The sequence below is a fragment of the Struthio camelus genome, chromosome 23 (assembly GCF_040807025.1).
Source record: "Struthio camelus isolate bStrCam1 chromosome 23, bStrCam1.hap1, whole genome shotgun sequence".
NCBI classification, from domain to species: Eukaryota; Metazoa; Chordata; class Aves; order Struthioniformes; family Struthionidae; genus Struthio; species Struthio camelus.
In genome coordinates, this window is record NC_090964.1 from 3,287,259 (window position 1) to 3,307,400 (window position 20,142).

General features: G+C 44.1%; 1 protein-coding gene across 7 annotated transcripts in view; it reads right to left on the reverse strand.

The window, feature by feature from the left end:
• The window catches only part of SCMH1 (Scm polycomb group protein homolog 1), an 86,752-nt gene extending 67,321 nt beyond the window's left edge, over positions 1-19,431 (reverse strand). For 4 of the 7 annotated variants that reach the window (XR_011136001.1, XM_068917374.1, XM_068917373.1 and 1 more), the window contains exon 1: positions 19,312-19,431. The gene's annotated coding sequence lies outside the window, so the exon portion shown is untranslated. Of the gene's footprint in view, positions 1-1,594; positions 1,657-18,521; positions 18,638-19,311 lie in introns of those variants that run through there. The other 3 variants (XM_068917369.1, XM_068917370.1, XM_068917371.1) reach the window with 3 other exon arrangements.
• Between the last annotated feature and the right edge of the window lie 711 nt (positions 19,432-20,142).

The window sequence follows — 20,142 nt, forward strand, 5'->3', positions numbered from 1 at the left end:
ACTAGATGATCTCCAGAGGTCCCTTCCAACCTAAATGATTCTGTGATTCTGTGACTGCATGAGGACTGCCACTCTGCTAAAAGCTATGTGGGTATGAGCCTGGGGTAGCTTACTCCAAAACCTGCTTCTAAAAAACAGTATAAGCGAAATGGCACCAGCTTGGCTCTTTCCATCCTTTGTAGTCCATGGCTTTGCACCATCAAACTCCCCCATATGTTCTCATACCGCACCACAGGACAGCAACACAGTGTCACCCTGAAAGATCAGCACAGCCCTCACATTACCTCAGACACTTGAAAATGAAACAAATATGCAAAATAATTAGCATGTTTTAGGGCCACATGACACCAAGAGCCAGGACCAATTGCCACTAAGCGTGGCTTCAGCCTGTCTGCTCTAGAGGCAGCTAACCCTAAGCAGCACGGATGCAAGCTAGTCATCATCCCTAGCCTTCAGGGACACAGATCTCTCTTATCTAGCCACAAAGACATAGCCCAAGTTCCTCAGCCCTTTGTAAACTGGTATGAGGTAGGCTTTACAAACACAAGGGCTTTGGAGATCTAATTCCCAGTGATTATAATTTCATTAGTAGACATCATTAATGAAAGCTGCAGACACAGAATACCAGCGCTATAAGCAGGCTCTGACAACACAGAAAAAAAAAAAGTAGACAACAAAACAAAAAAGCTTTGTCTACAGTTGCCCATAGAAGTTGTACAATCTCCATCCTTGGAGATACTCCAAGCCCAAGCAGCTAGGACCCTCAGCAATGTAATTTAACTTTGAAGTTGAATCTAACTTCAAAGTTCACCCTTCTTTGAGTGGTGCGTGTTAGTCCAGATGACCTCCAGAAGCTCCTTCCAACCTAAACTATTCTATGATTTTACTTCACTGATAACTAATCGGAAGGGAGGTGTAATTACTCTGTAGGCTTTAATAAACTTGAAATACCCTAGTGAAGATGTTGAACTTCCATCTAGACAGAAGAAAGAAAAAGGCAAAAGAGATAAGTGAATAGGCAAGGCAGGATAGGAAAAAATGCCGCACAGATGTATTTGCTCTACTACACTGTTCAGGGATTGAAGACTAAGAAAATCTCAGAGGAAGAAATAGCAGAAGTTACAGCTTGGAATCTAAGGGGGAAAAATTGGCTATTCACACAGATAAGAATTTGCTTAAAAACATTAGACAATATGTCCCAAAGAAGAACTTGTTGGCTGGGTCAATGACATATTTAGGAGATAATTTTACTTCTGCATCAAATAAAGCAGTTGAGAACTAGAGAACACAGGCCAGCACATTCTGTAATTCTCTATCTGCCACTTACACAAAAGTGGATGCCAGAATTAAAACTCCTCTCTCTTTCTAAAGATATATTTCTCATGCTTATGGCTATAAATTTAATCTTGAAAGCATGGAGCACAGAAAGTCTCCTGTGGTGTTGGTTTCCTGAATTTACATAACGAAAGGACAGATGAAGGTGCAATTCATTTCAATGGGATGTTAACTTCAAACCTAAAAAGGCCAACTGATTTGCTGCCTCTTTTTAAGAGATAAGTGCCTTTCCCACAGTTCCAAACTAACTTCTACTCACCTAGATATCAAAAGTGCCAAAGGCTCTGCTGAACTGTCACAAGTTTTAACTCCTCATCGTTTCTACAAAGCAGAAAAGTCAGTACAAACACTGTGGCACATCAAAACTTAAAAACATAGAGACAAAATGAAAAAAGTTTACATTTAATTGCAGAAAGGCTAGGTTACTAGTTGCATTATTCATATTCATATTTAATTCATTTAAAACATCCAAATTTAAAGACAGCTGCAACAAACATTCCCACTTGCCACAGCAAAGCAGCAAAGAACTTGACACAATTTCAGTTCAGCTTGCCAATGAGTACATGGGACTATAGCTGTTAAGCACTTCTGATATGAATAAGATCACATCAACTGAGTTGACTATAAACTACTTCAGCTTTTGTAAAATGAAACCATCACACAAAGAACGATTTAAAAGACTAGACCTGATTAGTATAAAAAGCAGAAAGACCACAGGAGAGGCACATAAAATAATGAATAGCATGAAAGTGAGTTGGGGACTCCAAATTATCCTTTCCACAGTGCAGCAGGGCAAATCTGTAACATGAAAAAAAAACCCCAAGTATATACGAGACAGAAAGAAATTTTGTTTATTCAGAACTAACAAACACACAACTTCCTTATGGAGGATATTATCCAGACAAGTAAATCAATAATACTAAAAAAAGGACAAACACTCAAATGCAAAATTGCATTTATAACTATATCAAATGAAGCATGAATCTCACAGGCCACCAATAGTCTCACTTCAGGCAAAAAGCTGGCTGAAAGGTGAGGTGAACAGCAAAATCTGGCCTACCTGTTTATTATTACACTAGCTGCTGCATTTTAGCAAGGAAAGCTGAACACTTACCTTGCAGCCGAGCTGCTGACGCCTGGTCTCTGCCAGAGGCAGGACACTGGTTTAAGACACAATTTGGTTAGCTCCCCTGTGATCTCCAGAATTCAAATGCTCTCTAACCCATGATTTTTCATCTTAATCCTCTCTGTGCCAGAGAGCCCTCACAGAGGGCATTCCAGATCTCCCTAATGCAGCGAGCCTGGGTTACCTACTCCCTCATGAAGAGCTCTCCAAAGCAACATCTTGCAAAGCTGAGAAATACTCACTACACCAATTTAAAAATGCTGCTTAATTCAAGCCAGCTGCAGCAAAGCCTTATCATGAAATACAGGGAATTCCATTAAAAAAAAAGCAATAGCTGGAAGAATCCTTGGATTTAATACAATACTCAAAGGAGGGTCAGACCACTGGACAGAGAAAGTCATAGAATGAGGATCAATACCTTGGATATAGTTTGCTTTTTCTTGTTCTACTCTCTGTCAGTTTTGTAGAAAGACGTTTAAAATAAACGTAGCACACAAGAAAGCCAGAGCTGGAAGGAACATCTTAGTGCCTCCAGTTCAGACTCTCATTCTCTCAGGCAAACATGCTATATAATTCTCAGGATAAACATTGCCAAATTGCATCTTAATCTAATTAAGTTCTCACCCCCACTGATCTTACCACCAAGCTGTTCCAAAAGCTCATCCTCATCAGCCCTACAGGGAGAACGATTTAATTTACCTGTGCCAGACTGGAAGGAACTTTACAGGTTATGGGGTAGCCTGCTCGGTAATATTCTTCCACTGAACGCTGCAACAGTTCGGCTGTAACGCCAGTGCAACAAAAAGTGAAAAAATGTGGATGGAAGGCACTGTCGCAGCTATACAGGCCTCATAAGAGGCATGCAATCTCTTTATCTACAAAGCCACTACTTTTTCAGAGTGTATAATTATGAAAAGAGTTATAGCTGAGATTCTGAATGTCTCTTCTATACACTTCTTTATTCTACTAAATGCACCAATCACATTTGAATTATTTCCTGGGGTTGTTTGGACTTCCTATTATATGAGGAAGATTATGGTGAACCTTGGGATGGAGGCCAAGTTAGTTCACAGAGCTACCATGTTTGATTGAATAAGTAGCTGAAGTTTTATTGACAGCATGCCAAGCTTCAAACCTCTTAGGACAATACGGTTACCAGCAGGCAAGATGTTTTCAGAAAGAAGAGGAAGAAAACTACCAACTGTGAAGCTGAAAAAATGGTTTTATTGGGTTGGATACATATCCCACAGATTAAGATCATGATAAAAAGAAAACTCTTGAGTACTGCCAGAGGACTGTGAGAATGACGCTTCTTAGAAATCTCATGTGACACCAACGAGAGAATCCTGATGGTTTTCCATAATGCAAAATGCCTGCAGTCATTGATTTTTTTCCCCCTCAAAAGTATGGGTTCTTGAGTACCTTACTCAGATCGGCTAGTAAAAATCCCTTCCATATAACCTTTCCTTCAAACGAGTTTTTCTTCCTGGGTATCTTTCCCTCAAACAACATCAACATTTCTAATAATAAAGAGCTATCACTTAAGAATTCCCTCAGGAAATGCTAGGAGAACATTTTCTGCTACCTTCTTGGAAAGGGTGACTGTAGTCATCCTAACTGGTGGGTTAGGCAGTTCTGGATGCTGTTTCAGTGCAGATCCCAGCCACACAGTGTTTCGTAAGCCTGTGCATGCACGGGGAGTTGCAAAGAAGGGTCTAATTACATCTAAACCGGTCAGAAAAGCAAGTAGAGAGACCTGATGAGATGATGTATACCAGTACATCAGTGCGATCCTTTACCATCTTTCTTGCCACTTTTACTTTCAGCAGTGGGGCAAAAAGGCTACATTCAACCTACATGGCAGCATGTGATTTGGAGCACTTTCCATCTTTTGATTTTCCTACCAGAGTTAGTTCCTCAGATTCTTGTCTGACCTGCAGACACCAAAAGTCTTGATGGTCTAAAATCACGTTCTTTTTCCTCTAAGCGTGCTTTGCTTAATCAGTTGACTGACCCTTCTTCTCTGGTTAGGACCACAACAAACAGGACAGAGCTTCCAGAATCCATCCTGAACACCAATGTCTTCATATATTCAGCTATAATCGATAAGCAGTATTAAAATGAAATGACAGACAAAGCTGGTACTGTATCCGGAATGTATCCGAAATTTAAGAGGCAAGTCAGAATTTATTTTGGCCAGAATTCATTTACATCCTTCCACTTCTTTGCTATTGTCCTCAAGGACAAGGCTGGAGTTTTTTTTCTTCTTGTTTGTGCAAAGCCATCTTTTGGCAGTTCTGAATAAAGCTCTCTGGAAGTATCTCTCTTCCAACACCTTCATTAGATCTTGAAGGTCCTTATATTCATACTAGGAGATTTTTCAAGGAAATACTACAACAATGAATGTCAGTATTTCCATCTGGAGCAGCGATCCCTTTGTAGGCTTGTGCGACCTGAAATCTCTAATGGCTACAAGCCATTACTTCTCTTTGTTCCAGAAAGATTTTGTGTCCTTTCCAAAACCTCTTTCTCTGGAAGTAATTTTATCTTTCTACCATGTAAGAAGTGGACTGATAAACGCCAGACTTCATGACTAGCTCTTCAGAAACACATTCTTGTGAAAGGTGTTAAGATACTGAGGTGTCTTTTAAGATCTGATCACAAACAATACACTTTTCTAGCCCCTGGTCCAAATCTCAGGGGACAATATAGTTTAAGGTGGGGGGGGGAGGTAAAAAAAAATTGGATAACCAATGTCTGTAATGAAAATATCAACTTTATAACTTCCTTTGAACACCTTCAAGTTGGAAGGGAGAGGAGATGGATCACTCTGCTAGAAAATGACAGCTGTATCATCAGACACACTGCTCAGCTGAGTTCAAGGGAAAGCCAACTGCTCAGAATGAGGGGCAGAACCAGACACCACTGGAAGGAATTGCTTACTACTCTGAGCTAGTTTGCAGGAGTTACCACTTTTCATGACTGCTGAGGAAATGAAATAAAACCTTGCAAGATTCCAATAAAGTTTTGCTCCTCTCTCAAAAAACCCTCAGCATTGGCCTTCACTCAAAATAGAAGCATCTTCCTATGTATCACTGTGAACAGTCCTTGCTCTCCTTGAAGATTCATGAGATTCCAATAAAAACTACGTGTTCAGCATGCTCCAGGAATAGGATCCTCCAGCTGAGAGAAATGGAGATAGAGAAAAGCTTAAAAAAAAAAAAAAAAAGTCAGGTTAGATATTCTGGCTTGAAACTGCTGCTGATGAGCTGGTAGTTAAAACTTGCCTGCTCCATGTCTATCATTTCTATAGAGATGAGAATTATAACTGGCTCTTCAAATCCTCCTTAGAAAGAGCAAGTTTGACCACTGTAAGAAACAAACACATGAAATCAATGAAAAACCAGAAACTCCTTTGTTTTCAGAGAGGTTTTGTTTTGCTTCTTAAAAACCATGCAAAATCTACAGCCCACCATGCAGGCCAAAAGGAAATGGAGAATTCTGAATTGTTCTTCCCGGGGGCAATACTGTGTCCAAGGTTTGAAGCAAAGACCTGGGCTGTCTCCAATTGCCAGGGAGACGGGGAACATCCCACGGTGAAGACTGTCTGACACTGAGCAGACTTAAGCTAATCATAGAAAACAAATTCCCCTGTCATTATAGTTGGGATTAAAAAGATTCATTACGTTCCTGAATTATTCTAGGCAGATTGCTTTACTGTTGGTCTTGCTGCTGAACTGACTTTCATCCTTTGCACGGCTGTTTCTTCTCCTTGGGTGAGGAAAGCTCATGTGCTGCATCCGGATGTGAACAAGCTCATCAAGACTGTAGCTCAGGTCTCTGTTTCTTGGTGTTAAGCAGAAGCATTTCTGACCGACGTCACAAATACAACTCCAGTGGAGCTCTCCCAGTACAGATGCCTTGTAAGAGAAACTAACATGGAGGGTAGTTTTCTTTGGACAGGTGAGGCACTTAATTAGCAGAAATGACAAGAATACTCAAATATTTCAGTAGTATATTCATCTCCATGGCATCCCCCTTACAAGGCAGTCTTTTACATGTAGGAAACTGAGGGACTGAGGAACTAAATGACATACTAAGTGCTGTATAGGAAGAACGTGCCCAAGCAAGGAATTGAATCCTTATGCTCTAGGCTACTGTTCCTGCCACTGAACCATCTAGGTTATAACTATTTGGTGTCACTACAACTCACACAAGTGAAAGTTAAAGTTTTCTATCTTTAGAAGAACAACGGCTTGGGCAACAGCAGTTAAAGCTATTCAGTGTGGCACATCAGAATACCCAGTGCCTAATCCACAGCGGCCATCTCTAAGTAGAGGAGGAGATTTATTACATATGCGGCAGAAGGTGCTCTTTAGTGCCCCTGGACTCTGGGCGTATTCTGACCAAAGCCTGCCATGTTGTTGGAAGGAAGCCAGGCTACATGCTAGTTTTGTGCATATCTGGGTTTCCTTTCAAAGGAGTCCCACGAGCACAGGTAGGAGCAGAGATACAGTGCACTCCAACAAGTCTCTGCATGGGGTCAAGCACGCAGCACACCTTCCCCACCGTTCGCGCGCAGCTGGCGTGTGCAAGCTGAAACCAAGGCACTGAGCAGAACCCCCCTTACCCCCTTACAGCTTACCCCTGTAAGCTTTCACTCAACCCACAGAGATTCAAGGAGGAGGTGAAACTCGTACAGGCAAAAAAGTTTTGCAGCATTGTGGCTATTTTAATCTGTACTGTGCCATGTGCCAAATCTAAAACCTAATCATGAAAGCAGATGGCTTACAGAAGATGTTTAAATGGGATTTGGCCCATGACTGTTATGGAGTCCCCCCTTACAAAAGCATACACTAGGATGCTTGAACAACATGTTTAAATAGGAATTTAAACAGAGGTACATAAATAAAAAAAAAGTATCGTTTCCATATCATCATCAGGCTGTAACACAGAGGTACGACCTTTCTCTCCCCACTACACAACGGGCAAACAAAACATCCCTCCCACGGTAAGTTGTAACTGCTTCTCCTGATGGTAGTTACACACACCATACACGTGGCACCAGAAGCGTGCCCCACAGTGTAAACTCCTCATAGGTCTGTGTTTATCACCTAGTATGTGTATTCCAACCAAAAAAAAAGTTTAATTAACCGTATACTTACTCTCAATAGGGCTCTACCTTACTTAAAAACTAAGCTCTTTATGGGATGGGAGATACGGAAGGGAAGTATCCCACAGATGTACACATACATGACTTTGGTACTTTCATTTTATTAATTAGTACTACAACTCCAGGAAAGTAACATATACCCTTGTCTCTAGCAAAGGGAACGAAATAATCCAGAAAGAAATGTCTGAATTCCTGCTGTGTCCCTACTGAGAATGTCACAACAGACTGTGCAAAGATGCTGCAAACTGAATGTCAAAACTCTAGGAAGACTTTGCATTAACTAGTTCTCATAATACAAGTTTTATAAAGTTTTAGCATAACATCCTCAGGAGACAGAAAGCAGAAAAAGGTAGTTTGAAGGAGAGGAAAAAAAAAAAAAAGAGGAGAATTAATTAGGAGATTATTACTACAGAAATGTAAATGAGGAAAACCTTGGAGAAAGAGGCAAAGGAAATAATCCAATCCATTGCATTACCATGTAATTTCCAAGTATCCCAATAGAGAGAAGGAAGAAGCTCTCCAAGGACAGATATACAGGGCAAGGTGCTTCCACTGAAACCGCAGAAAGGGAAATGAGAGCTGAGGGGTACCCAAGGGCAAAACAGTCCTGAAGAAAAAGGCAAGGGGCAAAAGTACCACTCCCTCTGATGAGCGGAGATACTAGCGAAGCGGAAGATGATGATGATTACATATACCTAGGCTAGCATTTTCCAGTCTTATGCTTCAGTTCTGTGACTGATTCTAATAGTTAAACTGAATGGTTAGTAATAACCCTTGGGAAAATAAACAAGAGGAAAACTTTTACCCTTAAGCCTCATCTGGTATCAAAGCAATCTCCAGGCACGTTATTTATGACATACTCCATTCCTATGGCAAAATCTCAATGTTTCTTTCATCCAGCACAAAGTAACAAAATTCTCTAGAGTTCAGAAATGTGCTTCTTATGTGTTTTATATATATTATAGAAATGTGCTACAGCGGTGAGTCTGGGGTCCAGTACCGATGCAGTCACATCCTCAGAAAATCATTTTCAATCTCCGGCTGGCAAGCAGCATTAGGGGGAAATGAAGTGGCCTGTGACTCAAAAGTCACACCTCACTCATACGTGAATTCTTTCTAGATTCATATACAAAAAGCTGTCACTGACTCAACATCCATACACATAACCTTCCCAGACCTGACAGATATCATTATCTCCATCCTCCTGAACCCAGCTGAAGTTTTTCTCTCAGAAAACACAAAGTAAAACGATCCCTTTAGCATATATATCCTTAGAGTAAAAAAAGCTCAAGGTCTCCCTCGCCAGGCAGCAGACACAGATTCAGAGTCAAGTGCTTGCTTCTAACATTTCCAGTAGTAGTTTCTTCTTGTTTAAAGGAGGGCTATTAGTGAAAAAGTTCCAACTCATCTGCCATGTCTGCAAAGGAAGAGTTTAAAAAAAAAAAAATTAGACTCCTCACTTTATGGAGAAGAGCCACACAAAAACAAGACTTACTACTAGTAGAGCTGAAGATGAGTCAGTCCCTGCTGCTACTTTTAAGCACAGAGACCCAGATAACCCAGTCCCCGAAAGACAGAGCGACTCCCAGGGGGGCAAAGGGAGAGGCTATGCCATTATTTCTCCTGCCTGACAGCCTGCATAAGAGCAGCAAGCTTGATCATCCCAGAGCAGTGCCCTGCCACGGCAGCAGGGCCTCACCGGAGGAAAAGAGTTCAGAGAAACTCACTGTAATCCAAAGAGAACGGCATGCCAAGGCAGGAAGTAAGCATCTTTGTTTTATTTTCTCACTCGTGTCAAGCTATATTAATTCATCTATTCCTTAGAAAAAGGAAAGGAAATTGCGGCAGGGCAACATGTCTAGAGAGACTAGAAGAGCCAGACACACTGAGGATGTGCATTAATTACCGCTTTCTATATTTATCCTGAGTATAACTTTGGTCTCATCTGTGACTTAAGGAGCTAGAGTCCCAGAAGTCAAAACTGTAAATCTACTGAAAGAGGTGAAACAGCCTCTACAAGCTGCAAAGTCTGGATATAAAGAAATTCTAACAAGTGCCCATCAAAACTTCTGTAAATTTTAATAAGAAAAGAAACAGCAATATAGCAGTACACAGAAACGTTATCTCAAGAGAATTACTATCAGAGAGTAAAAATCGCTAGCCAATTCCTACGAGAAAGTCTGAACAGACTACTATTGGTTTTGTAAAGAAAAAGCTGTCAGGCTGTTTTACACTCCTGAAGGGTCAAGAGTGTGGAAACAAACAAACAAACAAACAGAGACCATCAACTGTCACTATGGAATCTCTTATTTTGGCAATAACTTGTAGGTACAGTAGAGGCCAGAGAAAAAAAAAAAAATTACCACAAGCCACCAGAAGTCCATCCTGCAGCTACGAAAGTATGTTCACAGCCTGCCAAGCAACTAATAAAAAAAATACATCGTTACAGAGTGTATGTGCTAGACATTAAATTACCTGCTGGACATTCTGTACAGTTTATAAAGCCATAAAATATCACAGAGTATTTACAGATTTCCCAGCTGGAATAACTGAAGAAACTCATAATGAAACGAGTCCTCTAGTCAGGCATTGTGAGTGGATAGCACTGACTCTATATTGCCACATATACAAACAGAAATTGTCTCAGCAACACACAGATGAGAGCAAAGCTCATAGTGATGGAAAATGAGTCAAGATAACAAAGCTGTCCCTCAGCCAGCCTTACTGTAATCCTCGCACAATAGTGGGACTGCCCAGATTTACAGTTCAGAGGACTGGATAATGCCAGAATAGAGTGAATCCCTTTTGCACTATCTGAGGCACCATCAACTCACTGTTGAGGTCCAGAGAGCTATGACCCGTGCATTACTGATGAACCTCTCACCATGCTGCGGGACGTGCGTGGCACCCAACAACCTTCATTCTGGCACTGCTGAAATGACAAAGTGGAACTCACTGCCAGAGACGCATGACAAACCAGGCAAATCAGTCATCTGCCAAGTTTTATATCCCTTATAAGAAGAATCAATGGCTCCACACGTGCACTGAAGGGGTGATCTGTTCAATTACAGTTGAGACCAACCGCTGGTCATGGTTATCTTCTGTGTGATGTCACGTAAACAAGTCATGAAGTCACATACAGAAGATATTTTGCTGCAAAAGCATTTTAGCGAGTAGTCTGCATGCAATGACAGAAATACAGAGTATAGCATCAAGAGCACTGAACCTGAAAAATATTGTGAACTTCAGTCATCTATGGTACAGTGCAGGAACCACGCACTACACTATTACTGAACTGGTAAAAACTGCTAAGGTAGAAATAAATTCACAACAGTCTTAAGTAGATAGCATACTACAGCATGAGCAGAGTTTTCAATTTTCTATCAGCAGGTGATAGTCTACTAGAGATACCCATCTGAGGACACACTGAACTGATGCTATACTACCTCAAGAGTTATTTTTCTCTCGAGTTTGACTAGCAACTCAGAAAGCAGGCTGATGCACAGTCTTTTTGCAGGCAGACACCAATTTTTCTATATTCCAAGCTCATCAGACACAAGAAACTCAGATCTGAAGCTGTATAATTGCAATTAGCACACCGCTTCCTAGTTCAAGTGTAGCATCAGCATCATATAGCTACATGGCTTCCAGTCCAGAGCTGGTTCACATCTGGCTCGCTACCAGAAAAAGCAGAGACTAGTCCTTTCCAGGGAAAGACCACATGCACACACCTTTTGTCAGTCCTCCATGTTTGGAGAGCTAACACATGCACAAATACAAGGGCATTCCTTATCAGACTCCACACATATTCAAACACAAGCAGCATTCAGTGCAACGGCCTGACAACATGAATATGTTCTAGGAAAAGTTTTCTCAAGAAATTCTCCCAGAACAAAAGGGAAGTAGAACTAAGAGTTTTAATATTTATAGGAATAAAGCTACAGTGGCAACAACTTCCAAGAGCTGGCCAGATATGAGAGTAGGAGCACTGTAAAGGAGACTCATACGTTTGCTCTCCAGCCACTCCTTGCAAAGCTGTAGTAACGTTCACACGCTTTCAGTTTAAAAATACAACCCAGGAAGACATGTGAGCCCCAGAGATAACAATTAGCAGATCCTAATGCATAGAAAACCCAGAAAGGAAGCAGGATAACCACACTACAGAAATCTTTGTGGGCCACTGAGAGCTCCAGTGTCTTCGCTACTTTATACAGGGAGCGCATGCCTGTTGATATCAAGTGGCTCAGATTTCACCCCCGTCCCGTTTTGACTTAAGTCAAGAGTTCTCATCTGGGAAAAGTTTGAAAGTGCATCACCATTTCCCTTCTCTTTCAGGAGAAATCACAGCCTACTTCAATTTTAGATCTCTCATTGAAACGCATCATAACAATTTTATCAATGAGTGAAATGAAAAAAATGTTGTAATGATGCTTTAAAGATATTACAAACATCCCTCGTATCATAGGAAAGGATAGGAAATTAGGTGCAAATCATGAGGTTCCATAGCAAATGTCTATCTCAGAAAGTTCAGCCACAGCTAAAGGAGACAAAATCCCTATCCTGTGACAGAGAATAATATGCTGCTCTTTCCTGCTCAGCAATATTTTTTTATCAACAGCATCTCTGTATTATGTTCTGAAGTAATGTAACTTTTAATGGCATTTCTTTGATTTTTATGAAAGGCATTACTAAAAACTTTATAAGATGTTAGAGATATGCATTTCAGTATAAAAATAACAGGCGACTGGGGAATTCATGATAGACAATTTTAATAAAACACATTTCACCTCAAGCATCACATTTTCACTGACATCAGCACAGATTAAGGACTGCAGTTATGACCATTGCAACACAGCCAGAAGTCATGGCTAGGGCTTCCAGACAGTCACACATGTAATTAAATACATGGCAGTGCACGAGAGCCAGCAGGATGCTCTCTAAACACTGAAGCAAAGGTGGCAAGGAAGGTCAAATCCTACACAAATGATCGCTTTTATATTTATGGATTTTTTCTTCTATTTGGTACCTTGGTAAAGAGAAGATTGACTGTCAAAATGATGAGGTTAAAATACAGCAATACTAGCCAGATATTAAGCAAAGCTTCTTTATCATATGAATAGTCAAGCACTGGAATAGACTGCTGAGGAAAGCATGAATCACCATCACTGAAAATCTTTAAGAATGGCTTAGACAAACCTCTACCAGCAAACATTCGGTGTAGCTAATCCTTCAAGGTCACTTCTAGAAACAGGGAAATAACCACGACTTTCTTCATAAGCATATAAATTTGATCGCACAAGTACTACAGTATTTTGATGGACTGTAACATCTTTTTTAAATTCGCCAGAGCAAGACAAAAAATACTCAGCTTATAATGAGTGGCAGCCTCCAGGCAGCAGGAACATTCACTCTACTTATTTTTAGAAAATGGAATCGGTTTAACTTCTTCATTTTCCCACATCAGACTTCACCCTCTTTTCTGCCTGTTCACTATGCCTTTACTTAAATAATGCTCCTTGTGTGTAAAGAGGAAATTTCTCATACCTTACACAAGCAACTTGGGCAAGAAAGGTCACATTACACTGAAAAAAGGTACCACAGAGGTGAGGGCCTCTTTCTAGCAGTGACAGGGAAGAGCGGAGCGCATGCTAGGAAATGCTGTTTTTCAGAATAATCTGAAGAGGCCACTCAGTGCGTTCAGTTTGAGGCATGTTCTCTGATGCAACTTTACTCCAATGCATCTATCTCTGAGGACTGGCCAGCTTCAGAGGGTTTTGATTAACTGATAGAAAGCAGTATGGTAGGGATGGGATGCCACAGAGCAAAGAATATGTTTCATACCAACACGAGACAGAGCCAAGCCAGGATTCTTGCCTAGAAGTTCCTGCTAGTCTCCATCTTCCTGCAGTGCACATGCATCCCAGCCAAGCCTCCGAAGGACTCCCTCTCCTTGTGCTTGCTGGCTCCTGGCCTCCCCCTCGGGCTGCGAAGCAGCAGGGGACACAGGGAGGGCAGGGAATCTCCGGCAGACGGCCCAGGGAGGCTCTCCGCTAACATGATTGCCAACAGTCAGGAGGTAGTGGAGGGAGAACATAAGGCCCCCTGCCTGCTAGAGATGCAGCTGAATGTGCGTCCCACTGTTTAAAACACAGGCTGAGAGGGCTTAGCGTGGTGGGAGGAGGAAGAAGCTTACTTCAACCACGGAAGGAAAACAGAGGCCCGTGAACAGGGGATAAGGTGTGGCTGTCGTACAAGGAGAGGTCTGGGAGGACAAAAGCCAGAGCAGCATTCTGTCTTGCAGGAGGCACTGCAGCTCTGCCTTTTTCAAGCCGTACACACTTAAGGCAATTGCAAACTGCATCCTAAAAGACTGTCGCTTACTCTGGGCAAAATGGCTTTGGGTCAAAACAATGCTGCCTTTCCACCCTGCGCAGCACTCTATAATACTAAACTTAAAAAAAAAAAAAAAGTAGAAGTTTCCTTCAGCTCCCACAAACAGATGACTTCCTTGCTGAAAAGCAACTACTCTTCATAGTAGGATCTCTTCTGGAGCTAAATATCAGCAATACACTGGGGGAATTCAGAAGCACACTACTGACATCACACTGCTCTGTGTCAACCCTCAGTCTGCCCAGCCGAACAGCAGAAAACGCGGCTCCAGCAATGCATGAATCAAAACAGCTCCCTTGACACTGCAGCAGGAAGAGAGAACCCTATGCCGATTCTAGCACGATGCTGGAAGAGCCAAAGGAGGAGAAAAATTGTGTTTTTCCTCAATGGGCAAAAACTGAGTTTCACAAATTTCCACTGACACGTACGCCTGCAGTTTCCGTTGTTAAAAACAAAAACCAAGCCACGAGGAGATTTGTGGACTGTTCACATTATGTCAGTCCAAAAAAACATAAGAGCTAATTAAAGTTAGGTAACTCAGAATATACCAACAGGGCGATATACCCTAAAAAGCATGTAGGATACTGACTGATATTAATACTATTTAATACAGAAAACTTTTGAGAGAGAAACAGAGAAAGGGGGAAGGTATTTTGAGGCATTAGCCCATGGACTTAGGAAAAAAACAACCCTTCCGTTCGGCACTAAACTCTCAACATCAACTCCTTCACACTGGTAATGGCCATAACAACTAACCTCTGCTCTGCTTTCCTTACCTTTAATGACCAGTTAACAACCACACAGTGGAGCTGCAAGAATAACATAAAACTTGTGACAAAGTCAGGTCTCAGGAAGACAAGTACTGGTTCATTCACCTACAGTATTTTAAGACATTACCTTCGTCCACCTCGCCTCTCTGACAGAGGTTGCTCAGGTTGAGTCTGCATAAAACTGCTAAACTATGAACTAGGAGAGCTGAGGCACAGACACTATTTCTTTTTAAATCCCTTTTACGGTGGCAGAAATATTTGGTAGGTGCCTGAACAAATCCTGAAGACAGTAATACCATATGTCATCGTGCCCAAACCTACCAGAGGTTGCCTGTCAGAAACCTTCGTAAAAGAGAAGTATTATTCTGTACTTATAAGAAAATACAGCTTGGACTGAGTTCTCCTGAAATTCAAGGTTCTCAGAAACCCACATCAGATACTTATCTGACACTACCAGCTCAGGCCATTAGACACAAATGAGTCTCACCTGCTCCAAGAACAAGCTGAGCTAGAATCAGTGACACAGAGATGGAAGATCTCACATGCTTACTGCTACTTTAATAACTGCGTTATCACTTTAAACGTAGAGCAAGGATGTATGAAAGTCTTAAAAAAATATCTCAGAGTGAAGTTCGGTAAAAAAAAAAAAAAAAAAAAAAAAAAAAAGTTCTTTACCAATATAAGAAAGTATTTGCCTTTAGGATCGAATCCTGTCATCCTGCAAAGTGGGATGAAAAGTTACTCACGTCACATGGCTTGGAGTGCACATGCTATACCAAGGCATATCGCTGGGGAAAGGAGGGAGATTAGGAGTTATAGCCCCATTACTCTGAGGGATGCTTCGCAGGGATGCTTTTTTACCTTGATATATTTCTGACATATATAAAATGTAAATATCCACAGGAGATTAACAACCTAGGAAAAGAAACTGGAAGTTGGAGCTACTGCCTGTCCTCAATGCATCTTGCTTCATTTCTCATATAATCCTTCCAGTCATCTTATTAGGAAACTTTTAAAACATAAACAGACAAGTTAACGACTCAAAATCTGCTAGTCTCATCCCAAACCAAATTTTAGTTGCAGCCAAAAAAGAAAAAAGATAGGGGGCTAAATGCAGACATCAATGCTTTAAGAGAACCAAATATGCCAAGTTTTAACTTTTGAGAACACCGAAGCCCACGCCACTAGCACGCAGCTGCAGATTCAGCACGTCTGAGAGCAGTTTATGTAGCGAGCCCAGTCCTTTGTCACAAGCACACGGTTCAACATACAAATATGCAAAAGCCAGATCTGTATTATTTTTTCAAGTAACAGTACTTAGACATACCTGAAATGGGGTTATTTCTGCTCCAAGAAGCTCAACTAACACAGTCCTACCTTAGTAGCCCTAGCCCAGCCTCATCACAGTATTTTAAGAAAAGCATAGATCAAGAGCAGGAAGTCTACAGAAGTGCAGAGGGAATATTTTGTGGTACAGAAAACAATGCAGAAGAGCACAGAAATAAAGCTTGTTCAGTTTAGGAAAGAAAAAACTAAGTCTTCAAATACGTTAAAAGTAGCTGCAGAGATGTAAGGAATACAGTGTTCTCCATGTTCCCGGAAGATAAGAAAAGAAGAAACAGGTTTAAATTGTGAGACAGATTTAGATCAAACACCATGAAAATCTTCCTAATGGTAAGGATACCCATGCATTAGAGCATATCACCTCTACAGGATACAAAACTGCCATCAGGAAGAGCCTTAAAGGAATAAACATTACTCAGGGATGGTTTAGATACGCACCCGAGCTTACCCTGGACAGGGAAATAGACCTCTTGAGGTCCTTTCTAGACATATTTGTCTGAGGCGACGAAACAAAGTTTCACAGATTCCTTTAAATTACATTTAAGGTAAGGATAAAGCCCACATAACACTCACAACACTCTAGTTTGAGACGAGTATCGTTATCATTATATACCCTAATAGTACCTTTCACTTAAAGATGCCAGATGATGAATACAAAAATTCATCAAGTTTCCAGGCAAGTAACTGGGAAATAAACAGTCAAATTTTATATAGAGTAAAACAAGGTAGATGACCTGAAGTGACTTGGAAAGGAAATTCACACTCTTGTTCTAAACTCTAGATTAATTTTCTTTTAAATAGTTAACCATCTGATTCAATACTATACGTTTGACTAAAAAGTTGATTGTCCAGATGTAGATTTATAATTTCCCAAAATGTAAATACTGAATCAGGAGTGCCTAGGGTCAATATCTCTCCCTCAAATAGAAGTGGGTTTTAACCTTTACTAAATGGAAATTTTTATATAGCACAGAAATACGTATATTTGTATCTTATTTGTTGTAACAGACCACCCTACCTCTGTCTGCATTTTCATACCATCTGCTGGGCACATTCTGAACTACCCTATCAGAGACCCCATACGGCTGTAGCCCACAGTAGTTTGTCCGGAGCTTCAGCAGCAAATACTCGTACTTAGGACAACAAGCTGAGTTTTATTCCTTGCGGTAGTGTCAAGTCATATAATGGAAGTGTTAGAGACGTATGAAATGATAATCTCATATTCGAAACATTTCCAGGAAGCATATCAGCACATCTCATTTTGGCCAGCAAAAGTACGAAGCTAGCATTCAGAAGAAGAGAGAAAGCTACAGATTAAGAGAAAAGCTAGCTGTCCCTCTATGAGCTATCTCAGTTTAATCAACAGTGTGCAGTTATTGTGGCAAGTGAATTGATATGGAAGAATACTTTTTCCCACTGGCTGCTGAAGAGAAACTATCACATGGCTCTTCAGCAGCCACTCAGAAGCATGCTATTTACTATAAACAACAACAGTAAACAGAAGTGAAGCCAGAAATCAAAGCTGGGTACCACAGAGCTGGGTCTTTACGTCCTTATTTTACCCACATAAATAATCAGTTTGGTATTTAGAGTTGCTGAACCAAAGATGTCCAAAAGCCAGAGGGATCCAGCTTATTGGCACATCCAAAACGTAGGCCGCTCCTTCAGATTTACTATCTCCACTTTTAATTATCAAGACTTGAAAACACTGTCATGATTTTACAAAGAAGCTTCAAAGAGCATGCAGATTAAACCTGAATGACATGCAGCAGAAGCCAGTTGGACACCGCATTTATTTTTAAACCTCTTACTATGCATAAAAAGTGCAAATCTTGTTTTACTCCCAGTTCTATTCAACTGCTTGATTCAGAGGGGCTGTGAAGGTAAATCAGATGTTTCCCGCTAGTCCTCGGGGACAGCAATTATGGGATTTCTCTGCCCAGTCACCAGGATTACCCTTTACACTGCAGCAGCAGCAGCAGCGCCTCAGGGGCGAGGGACCACATTACTAAGCGATGACTACTCCAGCTCAGAGATCTATAGTCGTCTGTCTTTATAAAATGTTACAGTTGCAGCACTTCGGGCCATCCTAAGCGGTTCACACAGAAAGAAGGGAACCAAACCGCCTGGGAATTACTTAGCCCACCTCAGTACAGACGACAGCCACACGGCCCAGCGGCTAGCGCAAGCAGCCTCCCATAACCTCCCTGGCAACTCGTGCACGTCTTAGCGTCTGCTTTCTTTCTAGACAAGAAATGTCCAAAGGATAAGAAACAACTGCGGCAGGGTGAACTGGCTCACATACTCTGCGTAAAGAACTTTGAGGCCTTTGGATGCAAATCATAAAGTACTACGGAAAGTACTACGGAAACAGCTTCCATACCTGCGTCTCTGCATTTTTAGGGTTCTCATCCCAGTTTCGGGCAAGCACTGTCCAGAAATAGCTGGAAGAACAAAGACCCTCTCCAAACTTCTCCCTGAAACGCGTTCAACCGACACTAAGCCTCCTGGTGAGGGACGAGCAAAGCCTCCAACGGCACGCGACCGCCAACTCCAGCCCCTGGGCCGCTCAGCGACGCTCGCCGTTCACGGCACAAGCGCCAAAGTCGCTCGCAGCTCTCAACCGCCAGGTACCGGCGGCTCCAGCGAGGCCCCCGCCGGGCCCGGCGCCGAGCCGCGGGCAGGCCGCGGGCAGCGGCGGCCCGGCCGGCCCCGCCTGACGGGCACCAACAGGTGTCCGCGATGACACGGCGCTGTGGGCCCGCTCCGGCCGCGGGCGCCCGCCCCGGCGCCCCGCGCGCGGCCCGGCCTCCCGCCGCCGCCGCCGCGCCAGGCCCGGCCGCCGCTCGCCGCCGGCCCCAGGGCGGCGGAGCTCCCCGCCGCGCGCCGGGGCAGGCCGGGCGGCGGGCAGGGCTGCCGCGGGGCCGGGCGGAGCGGCGGCGGGGCCGGGCGGAGCGGCGGGCCGCGGCCCCGCGGGCGCGGCCGGGCTGACAGGCGGGCTCCGCGCCGGGCCTGCCGCGCTGCCGCCGCGGGCGACGGCGGCCGCGGTGCCTGCGCGCCCGGCTCCCCGTCCAGCCCCCCGGGGCAGCGCCGCGCCTGGCGCCGCGCGGGCTGGGCGGGCGGCGGCCGGGGCCCAGCGCCTCGCCGGGCCGGGCCGGGCCGCCCCCCCTCACCTGCGCGGCCGCCGAGCGCTGGGGCTGCTCAGTCCCTCGCCGCCGCCATGTTTCCGATGCGCAGTGAAGGGGGGAGCCGCGGGGAGGGAGCGAGCCGAGCCGCCCAGCCCGGCCCAGCGCCGCCCCCTGCCGCCCGGGGGCCGCGCAGCGCCGCACGCCGGCTGCCGCGGGCCCGCTCCGCCCGCCCGGCCCGGCCCGGCCCGGCCCGGCCCGGCCCGGCCCGGCCCGCGGCTGAGCGCTGGGCGCGGGAGCGCCCCGGCCCGTCCTCCCGCGGGGACCGACCCCCGAGCGCGCCCTGGCTCCCGGGCCGGCGGGCTGGGGGCAGGCCCCCCTCGGCCCCCAGGCCTGGGGGACAGACCCCCTTCCCCCCCCCCCCGCCGCGCCCCCAGGACGTCCCCATCCCCCAGAGACCCGCCCGCACGAGCACGGCACCCCGCTATGGGCCACCCTCATGCTGGTGGGACCGCGGCCAGGCAGACCTGCCGGCACTCCCTGGGGACCCCGTGGTGGAGGCTCCGCGTGTTCATGGGGTCCCGCTGCAGGCGCGCTCGTATGAAGCCCGCAGGGGATCCCTGCGGACACCTTGTGTCCTTCTTTCCCGGCAATGCCTGCATGGCGAATGCAGAAGGTGCCTCCCCAGGAACATCAGACACCTCGCCGTCGGCCAGGCTGCTTTTCTGCAGGGTGACAGCTCTTCCTGCACGGAGAGGGTGTCCCCCCTACGTGAACAGACTCCCTCAGAGGAGTGACAGGTTCCTAGCTGAGGAAGGCACATGACAAATGAGAGGCCAAGCTTTCTGGCCTGGGCTTGCTTAGGCCGGAGGCCTCAAG